A 21957-nucleotide genomic window follows, 5' to 3' on the forward strand; every position below is an offset into this window, starting at 1 on the left:
ATTTATTTCTTTTTTCTTTTCCAGTTTAAAAGTGTTTTTCTTTTAACCTTGATCCCTTGATATATTAACATGAAGTATGTTTCCAGATCAGCTCTCCAGACTCTAGGGGATTAACCGGGAAGAGGCAGAGGCCCGGGTCTACCCTGTGAGCATTCACAGCACATCCAATTTTTTTTTTTTTTTTTTTTTGCATTGTGGTATTACCTCCCCCATTTTGTTATAAATAGGTGAATAGCAACTCGTACTATTATTATTGAGACTTTGAAAGTTTCCAGTAAATGGCTGGCATTGCTGAAAACCAAGGGATGTTGAGTTTTGTCACTGGTGCTTGGCATGCGCCAGCATTGCAATGTGTGTGTAACCTTGCATGACCTGAAAACTAAATTCTCATTCTTCGCATGGAATTTCGATGACTAATGGGGTCGCTACCCTGACGAAGGCCATGTGTACCTGGCGGTAGATAGCTCACTGGATGGGATCGTTTGAACATACAGTGTGTGCACTTGTCCTCACTCCCTTTTCTTGGATGAATCGTGTCCTCTCTGGAACAGGACCACAATGCAGTGATTTTCATATAAAAAAAATAGAGCAGAATGTGCTTCAGGGCTTAGTGATTTGCATTTAAAAGCAGGAGGAGAGAAAGGAAATGCCCAGTATCTCTAGCTGCAGAGCTTTTGGGGTACCAGTGCACTGCCAAGCTGCTTATTAGAGCACTGAACTAGTGTCTTCCTTTGCTTTGCAACACAGGGAGACGTCCTGAAATGCTGAGCATGCCGCTGAATCCCAGTGCTGCTCCAGGCTGTTGTGTCCTTTGTTGCTGTTGTTGTTCAGGTTTTTGCAAATCACCTTATAGATTCCTAATACAAGGTCGAATCAGGCAGATGATGTGCACCTGTAGTTCCAGCTACTTGGGAGGCAGAGGTAGGAGGATCTCTGTGAGTTCAAGGCCAACCTGGTCTACAAAGAGTCCAGGACAGCCAGGGCTATACAGAGAGACCCTATCTCGGGAGAAGAACAAAAAACAACAACAACAAAAAAACAACAACAGCCACCACTAGTTTGTACTCCCTGCAGAGGATTTTCTTTACATCTGTATCTTCTTTCTTTTAGAATTTAGTGGGTTACTTCTTAGTCCTACTAAGTTTAGGAAATTTATACGATTTTGAAATTTCTTATTGGTTGATTGTGCTTGAACCAGTATTCTGTGGCTGAATAATTTTTTAATTTTAATTTTTGGAGGATCTATTTTTCTTCTCAAAATCACCTCTTACTGCTACCCCTCTCTCTTCAGAGTCTGGCCGAGAAGTTTCTATGCACCTGACTCTTTGGCCCTCCTGACCCTCCCACTTCAGTCTTCCAAGTGTTGGGAGCACAGGTGCTCATCGTGCAGTCTGGCTCACAGCACCTTTTGAACCACGTTCTTCAAATGATACACTTATTGGCGTTTTCCTATAAGTTCTAGAAAACCAACACATAATGCTTCACTTTAGTTCTTATCCAAGGAGATGTGCAGCATTGGGTTAAGACGTAGAGTGAGGGGGCTGGAGAGATGGTTCAGAGGTTAAGAGCATCGACTGCTCCTCCAAAGGTCACGAGTTCAATTCCCAGCAACCTCATGGTGGCTCATACCCATCTATAATGAGATCTGGTGTCCTCTTCTGGCTTGCAGGCAGGATATTGTATACATAATAAATAAAGAAATCTTAAAAAAAAAAAAAGACATAGAGTGAATAGAAGATACATTCAGTCTACTAACGTATTATGAAAAGCAAAGACTACTGGTGGCAAATTGGAGATTTAAGCCATGTTTTTTTTTAAAGGAATAAATGGCTGTTTGCTACTTAAAGAACAGGATTAGCTGGGCATGGTGTCCTATTCCTGTAACCCCAGCACTGTAGGAGGCAGAGGTAGGAGGATCTCTGTCAGTTTGAGGCTAGCCTGGTCTACAAAGTGGGTCCAGGACAGCCAAGACCACGCAGAGAAACCCTGCCTCTAAAAATAAACAAAAAAGAGAATAGTAATACTTGATTTGTTTTGTTTCAGGTTTTTTTTTTTTTTGTTTTTGTTTTTTTTTTTTTTTTTTTTTTTTTAGAGACAGGGTTTCTCTGTGTAGCCTTGACTATCCTAGACTCACTTTGTAGACCAGGCTGGCCTCGATCTCTTAGAGATCTGCCTGCCCCTGCCTCTTTGAGTGCTGGGATTACAGGTGTGCACCACCATGCCTGACTCCCTTTGATTTTTGAAAAATAAATTTGGTCAATTTAACCTTACAATTAGCTACATTAATTAAAAATTATTTATCTAATTTTATGCAATTGTGTGTTTGATTGTTACGCATGTATCCCTCGCATTTGCAGGACCCCTTAGAGGTCAGAAGAGCTGTCAGATCCCCTGGAACTAGAGTTACCAGGTGGTTATGAGCCTACAGCTGTGTGGGTGCTGGGAACTAAATTCAGGTCTTCTGTATGAACAGTAAGTGCTTAACTAGTAAGTGCTTAACTACTGAGGTAGCTCTTTAGTCACCTGAATGAAACCACATTCAGCTCTCAGAAAAAGAAAAGAAAAGAAACACAGAAATTGAAACATTCATTCACAAATTATAAATGATGCTATGGTACACTAACAGTTGTAATTAAATTTACAAATACCTTTTTAAAAAAAGACATATTTATTTTATGCATATGAGTACTCTATCTGCATGTACACGTGCAGGTCAGAAGAGGGCATCAGATTACATTATAGATGGGTGTGAGCCACCATGTGGTCGCTGGGAATTGAACTCAGGACCTCTGGAAGAGCAAGCAGTGCTCTTAACCTCTGAGCCACCTCTCTAGCCCCTACAAATACTTTTTAAAGCAGGCATTAATATATTGCCCAGGTATTAGTGCCTTTTATTGTATGAGTTAAAATAATCCATCTGATTTTCTAATTTAGATATAACTGTTTCTCTACTGTATTGGGGATTGAACTCATGGCCTCCATGGTAGACAAGCCCTTTACCAGTGGGCTATGCTCTCAGCTCTGTGAAATAACTGAAAAATTATTTAAGTTTATTTATTCACTGTGTGTCTTCTGATCTCTCTCTCTCTCCCCCCCTTTCTCTCTCTCTCTCTACACACACACACACACACTCACTCACTTTCATCCTGAAAATTGAACTCAGGCTTGGCAGCAAGCGCTGTTGTCAGCTGAGCCACCTCACTAGCTCCTGCTACCATCTGTTTTATGTGTTTCTGCAGAACAGCCCATGGTGTGTGGGATGCTCTGAAAACTTTTCTTCTTCCTTTTCTCCTCTTATCTCCACATTAAAAAAAAAAAAAAAAAAAAAAAACCAGAAAGAGAACAAAACAGGATCCCCCAGGCCCACTCTAACCCCAAGCTGGTTAGCTCTCATTGGACAGTCCCTGCTGCATAGTAAGCCTGTCTCTGTTGCAGCTTTTCTTGTCACTGTTGGTAATCAGTCTGATTAGTTTTCCCTGAGGTGGTGGAGATAGAAGGGTCTGGAATCGGAAAGAGAGGCTACTTTTGTGTAAGTATCTTGAGTGCTGTCTTTCTAGCGGCCAGAACTTTTAAACTGTCTGCAGGTAACTTGTAGCTTTGCTCGACGGGGGAATAACAGAGGGAAAACTGCAGGCACTTCAACAACCGGTACAGGAGCAGCTGGAGGCTCACCATATAGAAGGGTCTACCAGCCATGGATTTCTCTGTTTGTTGTGGAAAAGGAATCAGGAAAATGGAGGATGGTAATAGATTTAAGAGCAATGAATAGAGTAATTCAACCAATGGGTCCTTTACAGCCTGGAATTCCTTTACCTTCTTTGTTACCTAGGTCATGGCCTATAATAGTAATTGACTTGAAAGATTGTTTTTTCACAATACTCCTGCATGAGCAGGATGGGAGGTGGGCAGCTTGGTGATCTTGCATTGCAAACCCAGAGCCTCTCCAAAGGGAGACACACTGGTGTGGGAGCAGGCGAGGGTTCTTTTTTACAGTACAGGGTGGGGAGTGGTGATGCTGAGTTTGCAGTTTGATCATCATGGTGGCCATAAAGATAGTTTTGTGCCTTTACTTTCTGTCTGCCAGACACAGGGCTGAAGGCGCTTCTGAGAAGAACCCTGTTGAAATCTCATGAGGTCTGAATGGAGTGTTAGCCCTATTTTATCAATGAGAACAATTTAGCCTTAGATTGAATAATTTGTTCAAGGTCACAATAGTAATTCACCAGTTTGGGGTTTTAGGCTCAAAAATTTGTATTAGAGGATGATGATAACTCTATGGGAAAAAAAACTGCCTAATGCAAAACAATGTAGTGGGCAGAAAAACTTAACACAAAGCTGCTTGTTTTGTGTCCACAAAGCCTGTCAGCTTCTCTTTTACCTGTCATTACCTTCTTATCAAAAGACTGTGGACTCTAGCCACCCAGTTATCTACACAGAGGTGACTCTGAAGAATTAGTAACCAGTTATTGTTCCTTTCCCCTCTCTTTCCTCTTTTTTCTTGGTAACAATTACATTCCAATATTGCAGGACTCACGGTTAACAGCTGTGTAGGTCTTGGTGGGGTTCTTTTCTGCCTATTTCTTAGAAATAGGTGACCCATCTAATGTCTTCAAAGCAAGGGCACATGAATAATTTCCATTTAGAGCATGTTATGGACTGGGGAGGTAGCTCAGTTGGAGTGTATCTTATCAAGCATGTACAGACCCTGGGTTCGATCCCCAGCACCATATAAAGTGGGCATGGGGGCACACACTTGTAATGTTAGCACTTGGGGGCTGAAGGCAGAAGGGTCAGGAGTTCAGGATCATTCTGTGTAGTAAGCCCAGCCTGGACTATATACAACTATATATCAAATAAACTAACAAACCAACCAACCCATGAGGCACACAGCTCTGTTTTGATGGCATCCAGAAGTCTTTGCCTATTGCTGTGTTAGGAGCTTCATATGGGAATGTGTTTGTCTTTCACCAAAGTCAGCGGTCTGCTTGTCTAGAGTGTAGGAGGATGTTTGAAAGTTTATGTTTAAAGGTGTGAATGGTGTCAAAAGGAGTGGCTCTGTGTGTGTCTGTGTTCTGAGTGTGTGTGTGTGTGTTAAACTGGTGTAATTTTACATGGTTTTCTAATGTAAAGTTGAGAGATCAGATAGTATAGAATCAGGAGTGAGAAGGAGCTCAGCTTGAAGATTTTCTAGTCCAGTTTGCTGATGTTTTTTACCAAGTGGCAGGTTTTTCTTTTTCTTTTTGTTTTTTGAGACAGGGTTTCTCTAATAGTCCTGGCTGTCCTGGACTCGCTTGTAGACTAGGCTAGCTTCGAACTCACAGCGATCCGCCTGTTTCTGCCTTCTGAATACTGGGACTACCGGTGTGTGCCACTGGGTGCTGTGTTTCTTATGCCCGGCCCAGGTGACAAGATTTATCTGGACACGTCTTTTTTTCTTTACAGTTCTTTATTTCCTTTTGCACATTACGCCATGAATCCGTACAGAATGGGCTCCAGCAGCTCAGGCTCCTTCCCGTCAGTCCTCACAAAGTGTGCCGCTCTGGGTGGCGCAGGCTGGCGCTTCAGCTGACCCCAGGTGCCCTTCTCTTTGGCTTCCTTCTTCTTCCGGTCAGTCTCCTTCACGCCGCGCTTCAGGAAGCTGTCCCTGCTCTTAGAGCGCTTGATGTGCTCGATGCGCACGTTGATGCTCTTGGCGAGAATCTTAGCCTTAATCCGCTTGTTCACAATGACGCCCACAGCGTGCTGGGTGACGTTGTAGACTCTTCTGGTTTTGCTGTGGTAACACTTAACGGGGCGTTCCTTTTTGAACAGTGCCCATTGCCTTGATGTTGACATTATCACCCTTTTAGTAGATTCACATGTATGTGGCCAAAGCAGCAACTTCATGCCCCTTCTCTTTCCGTTTGTGTTTGTCATTTTGGCGAGTTACTGCAAGATGGCTGCCGTGGCCGAAAGCTTATCTGGACACTTATTAAGGGAAGACTCTAGGCCTCACTTTATGACCTGAAGGTTCTGGGGAGGGACTGTGGAATCCATCACTGTTAAGCTACCCTGAGGATGTTCATAGGGGAAGAAGGCCTGGGTGGCAAACATGGTTCCTTAACCCCTGGAATAAGGAAAGTAAACCCTGGAAAGGAGAGTGTTTGGGGCTATGCCTTACTACCTAGGTGTATACACTGGACCAGAACTCTCATCCCTGACTTCTAGGCTGGTGTTCTCAGGGGCCAACCCTCCCTTCCCTTCAGAGTTAAAGCTTAGCCACATCACTGAGAAATCTAGTTTTGAGGCTTGCCGTCGGTTTTTATCTTGCGACTTTGATGTCAGTATTTTAGATATCTTGCACTCAAACAATGGTCAGCTGGCATTTTGTTACATAGATAATAGGCCTGATTGTGTAATCAGATTTTATGCTGTTTTACTTGAGCTTAGTTGACAACTGCAGTTTTCCTTTGTTATGGTAGAGTGGGAGGGTGTCTGGGGACACGGGTATTGCTCTGTAGATTGTGCAAAGCCCCTCGCTGTTAAATACAAGTGCTCCTTTTGATTTAGTGACGTATTTTCTCGTTAGTTGGCTTTTCTTTTAGAGTGATGAAGGTTGGATTTAAGTCTACGGGTAGAGGCTTTTTGGCTCTTTTCATTTCTGTTCACAGTACATTCTGTTGAGATGTCATCAGGGCTGGAGTGTCACACAGTATCGGAACGGGAGATAGGGAGCTAACAGTAAGTGACCTTTGAGGAACATATATATATTTTAAGCTAGATTAGGTGGTGATAACAGTGGCAGTGCCAAGTACTCCCCTGTTCTGATTTTCTTTATTGACTTACCTGTTTATTTCAGACTGGATGTGAGATTTCTTAGTAAATATGACTGGTGGCGGGGTGAGACTCAGTACAGTGTAAGTTGTCAGAGGTGTGGGATCTACCCCGTGTTCAGGGGCCATGACTGGGGGTATATTTGACCCCACATCCCTCTGGGATGAACAGCTTCTCAGATACGGGGTCTTCAAATTAATCTGCATTAAACGTTAAAGCTTTGCTTTAAAGCCCTGCTTCCTTGAGATGTGGATCTTCTGGTGGCAAGGGAACTTGAACTTGGTACCACCCAGGGACTCAATCACATGTTCCTTAGTCTGCAGCTTGGTGCAGAGGAACTTGCTGACCTGGTCAAGTCACATGCCCTGGAGATTTCCAGTGGCACCTACATACCTGTCTGGAGCTTAACTCTGAGATCACACAGGTGTACCCAGGGGAAAACTCTCCCGAAGTCCTTTAGGGGAAACCCACACAGGCAGCAAACAGGCTGTGTGTCCTATCAAGGAGGCTGCTCTGCAGCCACTGCACACTAGACTCCTGTGAGGACAGAAACCCTTTTGCCTTAACTGCTCATAGCTTTTCCCTGTTTTGTTTCAGTGCTGCCACTGACATAAGTACTGTACTGACTGGGGCCTGTCTTCACCCTGATCTACTGTCAGACCCAGGCTGGAGTGTTTTGGTTTTGCCTGCTGCAGGAAGAATGCCATTTGTTAGTGTAGTTAAGAAAAGTCGGCTTTGGATAGTAACTTGCCTCTTTGGCCCTAGTAGAAAATGGAGATGTTTTTACAACTTGTATAATATGCAGTAAACTAATGTGAGCCAGGCAGGGTGGTACACACTTGTAATCTTAGTGCTGACGCAGGAGAATGGTGATTTCAGGCCCACCTGGAATACGAAGCAAGACCTTGGTTTCAGAAGAAAAAAAAAGTGAAAATAAATGTAAAACTGTTTCTTACAAGGACTGGGAGTTAATGCCTAGTTAGTTATTATTTATATTATAGCAATTTATTGTATATAGCAGCATGAACAGATTAAGTTCATGCTACTATAAGAAATTACAGAAACTGGGTGATTTGTAGTGATCTTCTGGGTTCTCTAGGTTGGGACATCAAAGATCAGAGCATTGGGTGTCAGAAAGGCTTTCTTACCTTGTCCTGATATGACAAAAAAGTGACAGGCCAAAAAAGAGTCTTAGGCAAGTTCTCTCCAGCCTGGTGATAAGGGCCTGAGTCATTCTTGAGGCCACCCTCATGACCTGGCCTGCCCTGAGGGCGCCAGCTCTTAGTACCCCCATGGCAGGGATTAAGTTTCAACATGAATTTTGCATGGGCGAGTTCACAATAGCAGTTCTTAGTCCAATCTAGAGACTGACAGTCAAGAAGACATAGCACAGAGGCTTATGGTTGTAAATGCTAGAATCTTTTTTTTTTTTTTTTTGGTGGGGGGCCGGGGTTTGAGACAGGGTTTCTCTGTGTAACAGCCCTGGCTGTCCTGGAACTCTTTGTAGACCAGGCTGGCCTCAAAGTTACAGAGATCTGCCTGCAGGAGAGTGCTAGGATTAAAGGTGTGCGTGACCACAGCTGGCTGGTAGCAGCCTCTTTACCCACTGGCCATCTCACCAGCCCTCTTTTTCAATGTGATTGAATTCTATGCTTACCGTTTTAGGCTGTTTGTTACCCAGACAAGCTGGCTACAATTTATTACATGTTCTAATTTCTCTAAAGTACAAACATCAAGGGTACAATAATCACCTTTTAACTATAGGTGGCAGGAAAGAATAACAAAGATGAACATGTCAAAGATAAGTTCTCTCTTGAAATCCCTTGAATGCCCCAGGTTTTAATACAAAAGGAAATTCTCAGGTTACTCCGGTAAAATGGTTTCAGTGTTGATTATGTCAAACGTGTAAAAGCGGTGATGTTAATAGAGCGAGCTTGTGTCACTTAGAGCAGTGAAATTGTGACACTTTTCGGTGAGACATTCAGGAGTCCTAAAACTGTTCTTTAGGATAGCAGTTTCTGCTCTTAAATCTTTATTCAGTGATTCAAGAAAAGAAGAGGATCACACTGGCCTTCATATTCATGAATGCTGTAGCGTTACCTATGAGTGATGAAATAACACCTGAAGTCCGGGCATAGAGCGGACGGAACATTACGGAAATTAGAGATGTCTGCTGATTACAATAATAATTTGGGAGGCTGTGTGAGAAATGTAGGGTGATTATTTGTAAGGATTATAGACTTGTAAAAATATGCACATGCCTAGACTAGAAGGGGCTGTGAAAACAGTAAAAGTAGTTGATGGGTATGGGTGGGGTCATCACAGCTGATCTTTGCAAAAGTCTACTTGTTAACTTTGTACAATGATACACTTGGGAAAATTCAGATCTACTAAGAACATTATGTATCCTGGTCTTGGAAAAACTCCCCTTTGCTCATGCTAAGGTGCTCAATTACTGCATTTCCCCTTGGAGCATTATTTTATGGCTTAAACAAATAGTTATTTTACATGTTTTAAACATTGGGATGTAGTTTACCCCTTTACAGTGTATAAGTCATGAATCTTAGTGTATTCTCAAGGTTCTTACTCGAGAATACTGTTAATACTGTCCTTTCAAAATGTTTTCATCCTCACCCAGAAGCAGTCGCTCCCCACTTCTTGCTCCCACAGCTGCCACTATCTGGTTTCTGTCTCTGGGTTACATTTAAATGCAGTGCAGCTGCAGCCTCCTTCTCAGCAATAACTGTATTCATGGCTCATTCATGCTGCAGTGCAAATCAGCACCTCCCTCTTTGATAGTCAACTACCTCATCTCAAGGACTTAGCACATCTTGTTTATGTATTTGTGGGTAGACATTTGTGGTGGTTGCCTTTTTTTTTTTTTTTGGTTTTTCGAGACAGGGTTTCTCTGTGTGTCCTTGACTGTCCTGGAGTCGCTTTGTAGACCAGGCTGGCCTCGAACTCACAGCGATCGCCTGCTTCTGCCTCCCGAGTGCTGGGATTAAAGGCGTGTGCCACCACTGCCCAGCTGGTGGTTGCCCTTTTTGCCTTATGGATACTGTTGCTGTGAACACTGGTGCACAGGTTTTTGTGTGGACATACATAGGCTTGCAGTTCTCTTGGGTATCTATGTAGGAGTCATGTGCTTACTCAGGTGTTAACTTTCTGAGACATTTCTGATCCCTTTTCCAAAGTGACTATCCCATTTTATATTCTTGCCAGGAGTGTATGAGGGTTCCAGTCTCTACATATCTTCATACTTTGTTATTCTCCCTCTCCCTCCCTCCCTCTGCCCCCAAGCTCAAGCTTGCTTACACACACACACACACACACACACACACACACCCCTTTATAGACATTCTAGACAATGTAAGTGATATTTCTCTTCCTTCCTTCCTTCCTTTCTTTTGATTTTTCGAGACAAGGTTTCTCTGTGTAGCCTGGGTTGTCCTGAGCTCACTTTGTAGACCAGGCTGGCCTCGAACTCACAGCGATCCACCTGCTTCTACCTCCCGAGTGCTGGGATTACAGGTGTGCACCATCATGCCCAGCTCTGTGAGGTGATATTTCCTGTGGCTTTGATATGTACCTTTGCAGTTATAAAGATGTTGAGCATCTCTTCTTGTGTTTTCAGGCAACATCATATCTTTGAGGGAAGGTCTGTGTAGTAGTACCTTTGCCCATTTCTTTCTTTCTTTTCCTTTTTCTTTCTTTCTTTCTTTTTTTTTTTTTTGAGACAAAATTTCTCTGTGTATCCTTGGCTGTCCTGGACACACTTTGTAGACCAGGCTGGCCTCGAACTCACAGCGATCCGCCTGCCTCTGCCTCCCGAGTGCTGTAATGAGTTTTTAAATTGGGGAGTATTCACCTTCCCATTTTCATGGGTCAACTTCTCCATTTCTATTTTTAAAAAGTAACACTGTTGGTGGTAGGGGTTGCACCGTATCTCTAGGTCTGTTTGGAGAGTGTTGTAAGTCTTCATCCAGTAATAGGGGGTATCCTCTTACTCCCTTAGTTCTTTCTTTCCCTTTGTTTATTATGTATACTGTGCTCTGCCTGCATGCACTCCTGCAGGACAGAAGAGGGCATTAGACCACATTATAGGTGGGTGTGAGCCACCATGTGCTTGCTGGGAATTGAACTCAAGACCTCTAGAGGAACAGTCAGTGCTCTTAACCTCTGAGCCATCTCTCCAGCCCCAACAGTTTTTCAGTTTTTGTTTTGTGTGTGTGTGTGTGTGTGTGTGTGTGTGTGTGTGTGTGTGTGTGTGTGTGTGTGTATGGTTTTTTTGTTTTTGTTTGTTTTGTTTTGTTTTTTTAGATAGGGTTTCTTTGTGTAGCTTTGGCTGTCCTGGACTCTCTTTGTAGACCAGGCTGACCTTGAACTAACAGAGATCCACCTGCCTCTGCCTCCCGAGTGCACCACTATGCCCAGCTGAGATACAAGCAGTTTTTGTAGATTGAGCTTACCTCTGCAACCTGTTGAACTTATTAGATAACAAATGGTTCTTAAAATAGAAAAATGTTTTAAAAAATATATGAACTTATTGACCTGGAGAGATGGCTAAGGGATTAAAAGTACCTGCTGCTCTTGCAGAGGACCTGGGTTCAGTTCCCAGCTCCCATCTAGCGATTCACAGCCAACTATAAGTCTGGTTCTGAGAGATCTGATATCTTCTGGCCTCCATGGACACCATAGATGCAGGCAAACACTCATACTCTTAAAATTAAATTTCTAAAATATTTTTCAACAGCATTTGTATTCCTTGGGGTTATTATATATTACTTGTTTCATTTGATTACAGTAAATTTTATTTTTCTTTACAATTTTAGGCATGGGGGATGTTGCATGTTTGGTAGAGTGTTTGCTTAACATACATGAAATCTTGCATTTGATCTCCGGCACCATGTAAAACAGGTGTGGCGGTAATTCTCATACTTAGAGGTGGAGGCAGGAGGATCAGAAGTTCAAAACCATCCTTAGCTACATAGCAACTTTGGGGGCAGTCTGGACTATATGATGGCTGGTTTTAATATTTATATTGGTTTTGTAGCAGTCCATGGATATGTGATACGCTTAGAAAGCAATCTGTTGATATCTAAATTGTTTGACAGTGCCTCCTTCAGAAGGTCAGTCCCCAAGGGTTTTCTTCGCAGAGGCTAAAGGAAGCCTTAGTTTTTAGTTAGCTCCTTTCGTACTGCCACCAGCCAGCAGTGGCAGTGTGCTGCATACCAGCAATGTGACCAGCATTTGGCTTTCTAGGTCACTAGAAAAGAAAACAAATCTCTGAAGTACTGAAGTGAACTCCAGGGCCTCATGCATGCTAGGCAAGTGCTCACAGAGCTATATCCCCAGCCCTCCTCTCTCTCTCTCTCCCTCCCTCCCTCCATCCCTTCCTCTCTCAGTCCCTCCTCCTTCTTCTTCTTCTTCTTTCCCCCCCCCCTCTCTCTCTGTCTCTTGCCTGTGTGGGGGGAGTTGTAATCTGAGAGAGTCAGTGTTTTCTCATTCAGCAAAGAGAGCATCTTCCTTTCGCAGTCTGTGATCCTAAGATCTGCTGACACAACTAGAGCCTCTGCAAAGTGACATTTGGGTTGAGATAGTCCTGACACTCAGGCACAACTTGGAACTGTTTGAGCAGATTTTATTGTGGAAAATTAAGAAGAAAAACAGCTAGAACAATACAACATGCTCTGTCATCTCTTCTAAGTCGAGTTTCCTTTTGTCACTTATGAGTGTCCTTGATTTAAAGCTTGTCAGGAATAATGTCTTCTCTGAGGAGTTGGTTACTGAGCAGAGACCCCAGCTTTCCATCACCTTCTGCATTGTATGTTGTCACTATCAAGATGTCCTTAAAGACTCAGAGTTCCAGGAAACCAGGGAGATAGAGTGAAATCTTCTGCTCTTTCTTTGTGTGTATGACATAAATAAAGGGTTTGGGGTTGCATTTGATTTCAAAACATGTTACCAGATGAAGAAAATCCAGTTTATTTAGAGTTGTTTGTAGCCTGTCTGGAATACAAGTCTACAATGAAATGAGATCGGTGAAGCAGTTCAGCTCTAGCAGATCTTACTGTAAGCATAAAGCTGCAGTCCTGAAGGGGACAGTTGAGATTCAGGAACCGATGCATCCATTTGTCTATAGTAATGACCACTGCAAACCCAATCATGATTGTTAAAAGGGGACAAAAGAATAAAAGCTGTGCTCTAGAACCCTGGATCTGCAGTACTCCTAGAAGTTTCTAGAGTGCCTTACCAAAATAAAAAGACCTTTTAACTTTGATAGGAACCAGGTCTCAGTTTAGTTCTATAAAATCTTGTATGGTCTCAGATAAAAAACATGATTTTTTTTTCTGAGTTCATATAGAAACTTTCTGTGTAATTGCAGTTACATGGCATAAGACATTTTGGTCAGTGATGAACAACACAGGATGGTGGTCCCATCAGATTATAGTGGAGTGGAAAAACTCTTGCTCCCTGCTTAGCTTGTAATGTTGCAGTGGAATGTATTGCTCATGTGTTTGTGTTGATGGTGGTATAGATGCAGAGCCAGTCATAGGAAGTATAGCACATAAAACATGTAGTAGCTATCTGATAATGGTAATAAATGACTGTGGTGTTGGCTTATATATTTATTATAGTATATTTCATGCCACTCTTAGTGAGAATTCTCTCTCTCTCTTTTCATTTCCTCCTCCTCCCCCTCCTCCTTTTTCTCTTCCTCCTCCTCCCTCACCTTCTCCTCTTTCTTCTTTCTCTCTTGCTTATTTTGAGACAGGGTTTCTCTGTGCGGCCCTGGCTGTCCTGGAACTTGCTTTGTAGACCAAGCTGACCTCAAACTCAGAACTCTGCCTACCCCTGCCTCTGCTGGGATTACAGGTGTACAGCACCACTGCCCTGCTACTAGAGTAGCTGCTAGAATGTGTGATTACTTGTGAGACAGTGTACCATAAAGCACTCTGCTGTGCTCTGCTGTCAGCAGCTTCATTCAACTTATTCATACTGTTTCTCCTGATTGCGTTATGCTTTCTTCATAGCATTGATTAACTTCTTCTTTGACAAATTCACACATGTATATAATATGTTCTGTCACTCCTCCCTCGTTCCCCACCCTTCTCTCTTCAAATACCCTTTTCTCAGTTAGTTTTAAAATTTTATTTGTGACCCACTAGTTTAACTAGGGCCATCTATGTGACAATAAATTTGAGGCTTTTCACTGGATGGAGCCTGGTGGCACTCAACTGAAGACAATGGTTGTCTTTCCCAGAATTCATCAGTAGCCAATAGTCTAGCAAGGTTTGGCTTAATCTTATTTGATTTTGATGCAAAGAACAGTAGGACATTGTGTGTGTGTGTGTGTGTGTGTGTGTGTGTGTGTGTGTTATTCAGGATGTTTGCATAATGACAAGATCACCTAAGGATATGATTTTTTTAAAAGAATGTATCCCTGTCATTGGACAAGTAAATTATCATATAGGTGTCTTTACTAAAGTCTGCCTTAAAATAATACAAGATGATGACAAATAGGCTTGTCTCTATTCTGTTAGCTAACTTAAGGAAAACAAGCATTTTAGGAAGAGAAGTTGATGTTTGCTTTGCTAACATTGTAGAAACAAACATTTATTATTTACTCCGTTCCTGGATACTTAAAAGTATCTTACCAGGTTTGACCTGGTTACTGGATGGTGAAGTCCACCAGTTAGTACAGACCTGCTGGAACCTTCTTTGTGCCTCCCTCTGGAGTAGGAGCAGACTGTGATGTGTTGAGATGTTGGAGGATGCGTTGGTGTTCCAACACATCCACAAGGAGTGAAGGGATCACAGAGGCTGAAGCAAACATGTTGGCCAAAGAACCTTAATTGGTTTAAGCTGGCTTAGCTCCCATTAGCTAAATATCCAAGAAGTTATCGGTTCATGCTTTGTCTGTGACTTCTGAAGGCCACTCTCCAAGCCAGATATTAGAGAAGATGTGAGTGTTTGCTGCCCTTTCCACAAATGGCAGTGATGGCCCTGTCCTGCATTCATTTACTCAACCTGCTAGCTTGAGGCCCTAGGCATACTGAATGTTACAAATATTTCCATAAAGGTTCTTAGTCCCACCACTGGTTCAAAGGTAAAGGGAGGTATTTCTGGCAGAGTCCTGGATTGTGGGCAATCATTACCTATTTTTCCTTCCTTCCTCCCTTTTTGTTTTGTTTTGTTTTGTTTTTTTTTTTTTTACTGCAAGATTTCTGAAGAAAAATAGCTTGTGACTTCCTTTTCTTGCACATGGCTTCAGCGTGCGTTCTCAACAATCTGGCTTCAGACAGTCTTAGCCAGTAATGTCACTGGCGTCTTGGTTGTCATCCTTCCTAGCTGTTTTGGCTCCGTCACTGAGGCTGGCAGCAGCTGTGGACCACTCTCCTCTCCAGCTTGGCTCTCGCAGGGCCTCTGCTCTCCTCGAGCCTCTCTCTGTGCTCCTGAGCGTCCCTTACATCCCTAAGGCAGCCTTTTCTGAGATTTTTGTCCTTATTGCTCTTTTTCATGGACTTTCTCCATCTCCAGAAAGTTTTCTTTGATTTACTTTTAATCCACAAGCTTTATTGAGTGTTCTAATAAAGTACTATGGACAAATCAGAGTTAAGTTAGACCCATCTTCTGTTCTGTAATGTGTTATATATATGAGTTTATACTGTCTTCTCCTTGATTCTTGTTAGTGATTTGCTTTTAAAATGCTTAAGGTTTTTGTTTGTTTGTTTTTTAATACCACTGCTACTATCCAGGCCCTTGGAATTTTTTAATTTGTTCTTGCTATATTTTATAAGCACCATAAGTGCATTTTGTTTTCAAACTAAATTAATGTGTTTTTTCTTCTCCTGTATTTTGCCACAAAGGCTTGTAGTATAACTCAGGCTGACCTTAAACTAGTGATGTTCCTGCCTTTACCTCCTAAAGGCTGGGATTAGGGATGTGCGTCTGATGCTCGGTTCAATAGTTCATTTAAGATGAATTAGTAAGGGGTTCTCTCTTTCTCTTGATTATTGTACAATTTCTAAGATGGTTTCCTGCATTTTATTTCATGAAGCATGCCTCAGGATAATCACTCTTGAATGTAGTATTGAGCCAGATGGTGAAAAGTTTCCTGTCTTTACAGAGATAACCAAGTAGAGAAAAATAAGATAGTATTGTTGTGGGCCATGAGGTGCAGACCCCTCTGGCTCTGCCCTAACTTCTTTGCATCTGACTCCCTCCTCCTGCACGCTGGCCTTCCTGCTATTCTGATAGCACAGCGTATGCTCCAGCATGCTCCTTTGGCCTTTGTAGCCACTGCTCCCTTTCCCTGAAACGCCCTTGGCCCAGAGAGCTGTGGCTGTCTCTCCCTCCTAGGTCAGGTTTTCACTCAGAGTCTAATGAGGTTGTGACATTACCATCTGAAACTCCAGTCACTCCCTCAAAACACTTGTGTCACTCTTTTTATTTTGCTTCCTTCCACGTGAGGATTTGCCACATAGGGAGGGAGTTGTTGAGGGACTATTCTTGGCATGTGCTGTGACTTGAGAGTTCTTTCTAATACTAACGCTAATGGTATAGTTGTCCCAGAAGGTAATGGCCATATGTTTAGAAACTAGCCGCTTTCTTCTGTACCCTTTCCTTAAGTAGCTCCACTCCAGACACCTGTGATCTCAGGAGCTAGTTAGCAACTGAAAGCAGAGTGTTCACCTAAACATTTTTTTTTCACCTAAATATTTTAAGTATTTAAAAAATTGTGGTAAAATATCCGTAGCATGAAGTTTTCCATTTTAGATGTGCAGGTCAGCAACGTTAAAGGCTTCCACAAGGCTGTGCAACCCTCGTAAGACTCTTTGGGGCCAAGCGTGGTGGTACATGCCTTTAATCCCAGCACTTGTAAGGGAGGCAGAGGCAGAGGCGATCACTGTGAGTTCGAGGCCAGTCTGGTCTACAAGACAAGCCCAGGAAAGCCACAGCTAACACAGAGAAACCCTGTCTCAGGGGGAAAAAAAAGTGCAAACTGCATGTCCATTGATTGCTTACTTGCTCTCCCCCATGATAGCTCCCTACAAAAACCACTATTCTACTTTCTGTGTCTTTGTTTTTGGATTTTTTGGGGGGTGGGGCAGGGTCTTACTATATAGATTTGTCTGGCTTGGAACTTGCTATGTAGTACAGTCTGGCCTGGAACTTGCTGTGTAGCCGGACTAGCCTAGACCCACCTCTGTTTGTCTCCCATGTGCTAGGATTTAAGGCACGTGCCACTCCTGGTCCTACTTTCTGTCTCTGACTGTAACCATTCTAGGGGTTTTGTAAGTGGTACTAAATAGTATTTGTCCTTTTGTGTGTGATGTGCTTATTCCACTTCCCATCATATCCTTGACATTCATCCATGTTATGGCATGTATCAAGATTAAGCGAATAATATTTTATCGAATATATATCTATCTTCTATCTCTGTCTTTTGTGAATTATGCTGCTATGAACATGAACATGGGTGTTCAAATATTTGAATCTCTACATTCAGTTCTTTGTGTTGGATCATATGATCATTTCTATTCTGTATGTAATTGTTTTACACACACACACACACACACACACACACACACACACACACACACACTGTCTCACCATAGATCTCTGGCAGGCCTGGAACTGGCTATATGACCAGGCTGGCCTCAAACTCAAAGAGATCCTTCTGCCTCTGCCTCCTGAGTACTGGGATTAAAGGCGTGTACCACCTCACCCAGCTTAAATATTTATTTTAAACTAATGTATTTAGTGTGTGTGAGGTACATGTGGAGGTCAGTGGACAGCTCAGGGGAGTCTTTTATCTCCTACCACGAGGGTCTTGGGGATCAATGCAGGATGCCAGGTTTGACAGCAAGCATCTTTACCCAGTGAGCCATCTTGCTGCCCTGTTTTTATTTTAAAGATTTATGTATTTATTTTATGTGTTTGCTTTTGTGAATTTATGTGCACCATGTGTGTTCAGGAGCCCTTGGAGGGCAGAAGAGGGGTCAGATCCCCAGGAACTAGAGTCACAGGTGGTTGTGAGCTGCTGTGTAGCTTCTGAGAGCCAAACCTGGGCTCTCTACAGAAGCATTACGCACTTTTCCTGCCTGAGACAGGGTTTCGCTGTGTAGCCCTGGCTGTCCTAGACTCACTTTGTAGACCAGGCTGGCCTCGAACTCAGAGCAATCCACCTGCCTCTGCCTCCCGAGTGCTGAGATTAAAGGCATGCATGCCCAGCAGCATTAGGCACTTTTAGTGGCTGAGCCAATTTTCCAGCCTCTCTAAGTTTTTATGTTTTTACATATTAAGCAGAAAAATGTTTATTTCTGTCAAATTGAATAAAATCAATCTTTAAGCAAGATAACAAAAATCAATACAATGAATAGTTAGGATAGCATATACAAAACTTTCTAAGTATTGTTTTTTTTTCCTTTTTCTTTTGAGACTGGGTTTCTCTGTGTAGCCTTGTCTGTCCTAGACTCACTTTGTAGACCAGGCTGGCCTCAAACTCACAGTGATCCACCTGTCTCTACCCCCTGAGTGCTGGGATTAAAGGCATGCGTCACCACCGCCCGGCTCTAAGTATTTTTAATAACAACAAAAATATATAAGATAGGAGCTGGAGAGATGGCTCTGTTGTTAAGAGCATTAGTCTAAAAGTATAGCATCGAAGACTGGCTAAGCAGTTCTGAGCTTATACACATGACAGGACAATTTTAGCTACATGACTTTTAATAGTATAGATAAATAACTACTTCAGATGAAAAGAAAAATATAATTTTAACTTGTCTTAAAGTTCCTTAAGGTGGCATGCACCTGTGGTCCCCAGCTACTCGGGAGACTAAGGCAGGAGGCTTTCTTGAGTCCACTTCGGACAACAAAATGAAACCCTGTGCTTTATTTAAAAAAAAAAAAAAAAAAAAAAAAAAGACTAATCAGGGCCAGAGAGGTGCTCAGTGGGTAAAGGAGTTGAGTTCCATCCCCGGACTCACGTGATGGAAACAGAGAACTGATTCCTGTAACTTGTCCTTTGACCGCCATACATGTGCACTCCCACAATAAATAAATGTTTAAAAAAATTAAAAATGAAAAAGAAAGCCTAAAAACTTGTTATAAATATTCTGAAATGTCGAAAATGAGATGATTGTTGTCCTGGTTGATTTTTATGTCACCTTGACACAAGCTTGAGTCACCTGAGGGAGGGAACCTCAACTGAGAAAAAACACCGCCATAAGACCAGGCTGCAGGCAGGCCCGGAGGGCAGGGCGTGTTCTTAGTTAGTGATTGATGGGGGAGGGCGCAGCCACTGTGGGTGCTGCCTCCCCTGGGCTGGCGCTCCTGGAAGAAAGAAGGCTGAGCAAGCCGTGGGGAGCAAGCTAGTAAGCAGCACTCCTTCAGTCCTCTGCTTCAGCTCCCACCCCCAGGTTCCTGTCTTGAGTTCATGCCCTTATTTCCCTCAGTGATGGACCACAAACTATAAAACGAAACAATCCCTTTTATTCCCAAGTTACTTTTGGTCATGGTGTTTTATTACAGCAATAGAGACCTTAACTAAGAATGTCATTAAATTTATTGTGTGCTATCTGTGCTCTCTAAATTAACCAGGCATTTCTTTGATTATTTGGAAGAAAATTAGCAGATATTTCCTAGCTGTCATCTCCTGCATAGACTCTAGGCACTGCTGCGGGTCTAAAGAGCTCCCCACTCTCTGGCTCCAGCCCCTGCTTTTATCTTCTGTCCAAAGCAGTTGCTCCATGTCCCATGGTGCATAGCGTCAGTACCTGTGTGTCTGGCTAACACCTGCTCACACTCCTGTCCATCTGAACCTCCACTCAGCCTCTAATTCCTAGGTAAAATGCTGTTTCCCCTAAAATGGTCCCGGAACTTAGACCCCTTCCCAGTGCCCTAAAATGAAAGCTTCGTATTTCTAAATTTTCTTCAGTCTTTAAAGTCTTCCTACTCTCACGACTATTATATTTACCTGAAAGATCTTTTGCATTTTCTACTTCTTCTCTGCAACCAAAGTTTAATAATATAGTGAATTTCTATAAACTACTTGTCTAGATTCGCTACTTGTTAAGATTTGTCACATGTGTCTCTTCATATATATGTGTGTGTCCAAATACTTGTGTCTTTCTTTACTGGACCATGGTCCTGGAACAGTAGATTGTAGACATTGTGCTACATTACTCCTAAATACTTTAGCATGTGTTTTTTAGTGAGTAGAAATGGGTCTGGAGAGGTGGTTTCACTGGTAAGAACATTTGCTGTCAGCATGGTGGAAGGAGAGAACTGAGTTCTGCGCGCGCGCGCGCACACACACACACACACACACACACACACACTGAATAAATAAGTATAAAATAAAGATTAAGTCTAAGAGTTTTCCGAAATTTAAACATCAACAAATTTAACACCAATACAAGCATATTGTCTATATTCAGCCCATATTCCCTTGTCATGCCTTTTTAATGGTTTTTTTATCTAGAAAAGTTCCTTGCATTTTGTCTTTTACTACACTTCACCCCATTACCTCCTTCCCTCTATCTTCCTTTCTTGTTTGCTTATTTGTTGGTTTATTTGTGATAGTAAGGAGACACTGAAATGTGATTTGTAGAATCCAGGATAGTTAATTTGTGTAAGGTTGTACAGTCTGGAATTGTGACTGTTTTCTTACTGTTAGAATTGTTTTTTTGTGTGTTTGTTTGTTTTTTCAGGAATACCACATTATGAAGTAATGTTACATTTAGTGTGTGTGTGTGTGTGTGTGTGTGTGTATACTCATGGATTTGGAAGTCAAGTTCTCTTCCTCTGTATGGGATTGACCTCAGGTCAGGGGGTTGGCAGCAGGTGCCTGTACCTGCTGAGCCATCTCACTGTCCCCCTTCTTCTCTTTTTGGTTTCTAAGACAGGGTTTCTCTGTGTAGCCCTGGCTGTCCTGGACTCTCTTTGTAGACCAGTCTAGCCTTGAATTCACAGAGATCCGCCTGCCTCTGCCTCCCGAGTGCTGGGATTACAGGTGTGTGCCACCGTGCCCAGCCACTGCTCCCCTCCTTTATAAGTCAGTGCTTTGGGGGATGATAGTTTGAGATGGAACACATCTTTTTCTCTGGAAAAAAGTCCCTCTCTGTAAAGTCTCCCTCCTCTGCCCTGGTCTAAACTCTCATGACTTCTCCATTCTAGTGTGAGGGAAGAAGCGTAGAGAATGCGGTGCACACATCTCATTTTCCAGGTGCATGTGTGCACAAGAGGAGCTGTCTATTTAGTGACAGGATGAGTACTCAGAGCGGAGTTTCCTGATCTGGGGGTGGGGGTGGGGGTGGGGGGTAGGCAGTGTTGGCGTTAGAGCCGTGGGCCTTGTATGTAGCAGGCAGGTGCTCTACCACTGAACGCTATCACCACTCCAGCTGCCTCTTATGGACCAAGAATATAAACTAATATTTATTACCTCACCTGGAGGGTAACTTTCTTTTATTCAAGAGAGTCAGAGTAGCCTGTCCCTTGCCTCTGACCTGTCCTTCAAACTCTGACCATCCTGGTGGGGTTCCAGCTTCTTATCTCTCTTGCCTTCTTATGTGCTGTTCTTGACTGATTGATAGACTTCTCTTCTCTCTTCTCTTCTCTTCTTTCTTTTTCCTGAATAGTAACAGAAGCTGGATTCTGCAGAGGAAGCCTTTCCCGCTAACCTTCAGGCTGAGTTTGTTCTCTTTTCGGTGTGGCAACAGGGCCCTGTTCATACCTTAGCTGTAGATCATGGTGCAGATCTGTCATTTTCCTGTGGGTAGCCATTGTTTTCAATGGTATCCTCTTCTACCGATCAGGAAGTCCAGGGCAGGCATCTTGTTTAGTTTACCTTTGGGCTTGCCACCTGGAGGTTCTTGATAAATGCTTGCTGCATCAGCTGAACCGTGCCAGCTCTGCGGTCATTGGTTGCTTTACTAGACTGACAGAGCTGAGTCTCAGGCCTTTGAGTCTTTCCAGGTCCGACAGTTCCATAAATATCTGGTGCAAAGTACATACAGCAGTGAGAAAATGGAAACCTATTCTACCTGTTGTGCAAGACCTCAAGGGATGGAGGGGAGCGTCCTAGTAGAGGTTATGAAAGGCAAGCTGAGTTCATTGGTGCTGTTTTAGCAGTGTAGG

The 21957-nt window shown here is 42.8% G+C and overlaps 1 protein-coding gene and 1 non-coding gene across 4 annotated transcripts in view; one reads left to right on the plus strand and one right to left on the minus strand.

Annotated features, from left to right (window-relative positions):
- Window positions 1-21957, plus strand: part of Cnnm2 (cyclin and CBS domain divalent metal cation transport mediator 2) — a 130817-nt gene that overhangs the window by 2589 nt on the left and 106271 nt on the right. The window lies entirely within an intron of this gene.
- LOC127190194 (small nucleolar RNA SNORA70) lies at window positions 7253-7385 on the minus strand. The gene has a single exon (XR_007830704.1). It is a non-coding gene; the product is annotated as a small nucleolar RNA SNORA70 (small nucleolar RNA).

This window comes from Acomys russatus, chromosome 5, assembly GCF_903995435.1.
Source record: "Acomys russatus chromosome 5, mAcoRus1.1, whole genome shotgun sequence".
Classification (NCBI taxonomy): domain Eukaryota; kingdom Metazoa; phylum Chordata; class Mammalia; order Rodentia; family Muridae; genus Acomys; species Acomys russatus.